Source organism: Octopus bimaculoides, chromosome 24 (genome assembly GCF_001194135.2).
Source record: "Octopus bimaculoides isolate UCB-OBI-ISO-001 chromosome 24, ASM119413v2, whole genome shotgun sequence".
NCBI classification, from domain to species: Eukaryota; Metazoa; Mollusca; class Cephalopoda; order Octopoda; family Octopodidae; genus Octopus; species Octopus bimaculoides.
The window spans coordinates 10,384,019-10,388,758 of NC_069004.1; the positions used below are offsets into that span (position 1 = coordinate 10,384,019).

The following is a 4,740-nucleotide window of genomic DNA, read 5'->3' on the forward strand; positions in this document are numbered from 1 at the left end:
ATGACTGGTACTTTATTTTATTGACCTCTGAAAGGATGGAAACAAAGTTGACGGATCTAGTTTTTTTTTCATTTGCAAAATATTCATTTTTTAAAAGGAAGTAAAAAATCTGAAAATCGGCTATAATAATGTAACCTTCCAGTCTCATTACTTTGAAGGTATGATGTTGTGGAGAGAAAAAATTGGAGAAAAAGTTAGAGGTTTAAAAATCAAAAAAAAAAAAAAATGAGTATTTTTAGCCAATAGCGAGACAGAAATTTTCTGCGTTTAGCAGAGCGGTATTAACTTTAGGGTTGTACCCTGTGAAATTTATAGTTTAACATCTAACATGTATATTGTAGGTTTCTAAATAAACAGAAATACCTAATAAAATCGACATGTATCATCTTACCGTTTCTTTAGTCTTTTCACTGATTGTATGTTTTTATCATATTTTAAAATTTGTTATATTAATATATTTGTCTGCAAGTGTTTACTTTATGCGTACTTCAATATTATGTATACCTGTCCCTATGCAGGTGACACGTAAAATACACCATTTCGAGCGTGGCCGTTGATCGTTACCAACGTCGCCTCCCTAGCACTTGTGCCAGTGGCACGTGAAAAGACATTCGAGCGAGATCGTTGCCAGTGCCGATGGACTGGATCCTGTGCAGGTGGCATGTAGAATACACCATTTTGAGTGTGGCCGTCGCCAGTACTGCCTGACTGCTCTCGTACCGGTGGTACGTAAAAGCACCCACTACACTCTCGGAGTGGTTGGCGTTAGAAAGGGCATCCAGCTGTAGAAACTCTGCCAAATCAGATTGGAGCCTGGTGTCGCCTCCTGGTCCACCAGTCCTCAGTCAAATCGTCCAACCCATGCTAGCATGGAAAGCGGACGTTAAATGACGACAATGATGATGATGATGATGATGTATTTATGTACATCATTAATATATAAGTGCATGTGTGTGTGAAAAGGGGACGTCTGTCTCCAAAACTCCAAAGTTGAGTAATGTTTTCATGCTTGGATACAACAAGAATAACACTGGTCAACAAAGAATTTGTCCCAAGGAAAAGAATTCAAAAATAAGCAGAATTCAAAAATAATGTCAAATTATTTGTATTACCCACAGTTTCTCTGTTCCACGATATCCCTCTCAATTCCTGTTATGCGTGCTAAATTTCAGTTAAGCTGTTGAAATGTGAAGCTAACAGTTTAAGAGATGCTCCTAATTTAAATTTTTATGAATAGAATTAACCTAGTGAAATCATAAATCCAGCTATCTGGATCAATGAGTCCCAAAATATATATGAAATGAAAAATATGTAAAAATATGAAAGGAAAAATATGTAAAAATACTAAGTGTGAAAAATCAACATAGACAACAGCTGCACAGACAACAGTGAACCACAACACAGCGTGCAGTTGTCATGGTAACAAGCTGCTAATGCCACGCTGTCTGTTGATTGGCTAAAATTGCCCAAATTTCCCAACTTTAATTCTAAATAACATCAGATTTTTTTAATTTACAAAATAAAGTAATTGGTTAGTCATAATCAAAATTCAGGGTCGCATCGATTCACCAAAATTGAAAGCAATCTGAGCAAAATTAAGTGGGGGGAGGCTCATTTTGGGAATGAGAAAGACTAGCTCCAAGTTGACAATAAACCTATTTGTTAAATACTGTTAAATAAATAAATGCTCTAGATCACACCAAAGTCATATGGAATTAATTCAAAAGTAATTTCTTTTTAATGGATTAACTTCCTAATGCAATCCTGTTATAAATGGCGTATAAGTCGTGTTACCTGGTTTAAAACCATCATCTGACCAATGAATAGCTGATTGAGCTGATTCTGCTCTGATGCAAGATTTTAAACTAGGCTCTAAGTATGGGGATGCTCATGACTTCTCAATACATCATTGTCATTTACACGTCCCTGAGATGCAAAACGAAAAACAACTAAACCTCTTGATCAAACCTCCTTCCACTAATACCTGCAGGTTTCATTCCAACCCAGATCCCACCCACAGATCACAAAAAACTCAATGCCTCAAATCTCCCAAGAGATCCATACATCAATGACTAGCTTGTCATTACATCCAAAAATAATCATCTCTTTTTCACATGACACTGACATTCACATGCAAAACCTTCACCCACCCAAGTATCATTCACATGCAGCTGAGACAATTCACACCAAAACCAGCACAGAACTCTATGAATAGAGAAGACCTCAAAAACATCCTTCAACTGGTTCATGTTAACCTTGATGTTTTCAATAGCAAAACACACACACACACACACACACATACACACAGAAATAAAATCTTAACTCTCCACCGCTACCCACTCTGCTAAGCATGAACTAAAGTAGAAACCTTGGGATTGCTCAAAATACAAATCCTTTTATTACTGAGGTCCTCAACAGATAAATGTATAATATCTATAACGTAGCCATCACTGCATCTTATCAGAGTCCCAAAAATAACTGTTTCCCCCTGCCCTCCCAATAATAAATCTTATTTATCTGAAATAATTATTGCTGTCCTCATAACATGCAAATAACTGGTTGCTGTCCTTTTCAAAAATACTTATAACTCTTACAACTGCCCTCACTAAAAAGTAATAACTGTTCCCAATGTCCCCTCTAAATTAACTGTTGTTAACACCCTCCCTAAATACTCATATCTGTTGCCAGTTCTCACTTGCAATGTCTTCTTCATATTTTGAAATTCAAGAAAAAAACCCAGTTTCTTTTCCTTAAAAAATCTAACTATGAGGGATGCTTCAGTGCTACATAGCAGCACAAAGCCCTCAAGATCTCTGAGCTATTAAACTGTTGCTGATCTTTATTGTTTCCTTACCAAAGGAATCTGCCACTAACTTTTGTAGGGTCTTCTTTTTCTCCACTTCTCAACCATAATGGTTCTGTGAGTAGGACTCTCGCAGAGGAAGCCTGCACCTTTGCTTTCCACTTTGCATCAAAGTCACTAATTTTTTTAATCTCAAATTGGTTTGGTCTGGATAAAAAGCCCTTCAAGACTCTTAAAATCAGCATTGTTTATGGTACACTTAAAACAACTGTCAGAAAATATTAGTATAGAAGGGAAATCTTCTTAGGAGAGAGGACTGGATGAAGTAGTTCTGGCAGGGTCTGGAGTTGCACAGTATGAGAGAAGGGAAGGCAAGTGTGACTGCAGAGCTTGAATGGAGGTAGCATCAGGACTGCTGGCTCTGATGAGCAAAGGTTATTGTAGTTAACTGAAAGAGGAGACAGCAGGATAATCTGAAAAAGGAAGCTGGAGGATATTGGTGAAAGACTTAATGCTAATCAATTGAGTGGCTTTGCTTGGAATATAGTCTAGGATCTCTCCATGTGTAATAGCAATGCTGTCCCAGATTTGAATCTTACTCAAGTTTTATAAGGGTTACTTAGTTAAAAAATTAAATATTTTCTGACCTCAAAGAGGAAGGTCAGTCATTATGATGCAAATTTTGCTATGCTGAGGCCATGAGATCACCAGGATACCTCATCAACAACAATGTTGTCTAGTCTTTGTAGCAACTCTGAGGATTGTAATTGTGTGCTTAATATAGATGGTGTACAATATTTTCTTGTTATTTGTAGTGACTCTTGTCTTAATACTGTAAAAGTTTGATAGTTGTCATAAAGACATTAGTCTCTCTCTATCACCTTTCAACAGCATTATATATGAAGAGACATTAGAACAATTCAACAACATAATAAAAATAAGTTTTATTGTTGATGATGCTTGGTTTTATAAATCCTGTGTCACTCAGCTTAGCAGCCACTGATTAAGTTGTAATTGGTATTGGAAGGTTAAGAGCTTCCTTGATGCCTGCCAGAGAAGCAAGTAGCTATCACCATCGAAGGCATCGAGGTGAAGAGTGCTTCGTTGAGGAGCGAGGAGTTGTCGCGTAGAAGGTCTGTCGCGCAACTGTCTGAGAAAATGAAACTCACTCTTTAAGTACTAGTTTTACTACGCATGCGCAACTCAAGGGGCTTCCGGTGGTGAAGTCCCTAGCACATGCACAGAATAGTACTTCCTCAATGGCGGCTATAATTTCACGCCACTACAATACTATTGAAGAAAACATTAACAGCAATAACTCCATTAGAGGATATGTTCCAGCCCTCCATTCAAAGAGGCTACACAGGTTTAGTGAGAAATGCCTAGGTCACAGGAGGTTAGAAAAAAACTAAAGGGTGTGCACTGTGTTTGGGAGTGATAGCAGTCAGGTCATTTCTCATGGGTAGAGGGAAGAGAGAAACTTAGTGTACCATTGTAGACAGAGTGTGGGTTAAAGAGAAAGAGAGAGCTATATCAAGAGATATTACATTCTTATGACCTGTCAAGAAGAAATATCAATTACAAGACATGAGAGATAGAAGCAGCTCCCCCACAAAATAAGCAGTTTAGTTGTGAGAATCATGACACACCAAATACATTCAACTGATTTGCTGATGATGTCAAGAGAAACATGTTTATATATATACACACACATAGGTACAAATGTATATACATATATATATATATGATAATTTTTCCAGAGGATGTAGCAACCGTTACCAATATAGCATAAGAACTTACCTTAGGAGATCATTAACTAGATTCCTTAAGGGTCGTTCTCACAGTTTATATTTATATTATAAGGTTTTTAAACTTTTAAATTTTGAATATGAAAATTTAAAAGTTTAAAAACCTTATAATATATATATATATATATA

The 4,740-nt window shown here is 36.7% G+C and overlaps 1 protein-coding gene across 1 annotated transcript in view; it reads right to left on the minus strand.

Moving 5' to 3' along the window:
- Positions 1-4,740, minus strand: part of LOC106869789 (uncharacterized) — a 26,989-nt gene that overhangs the window by 13,188 nt on the left and 9,061 nt on the right. The gene's annotated exons all lie outside the window — the stretch shown is intronic.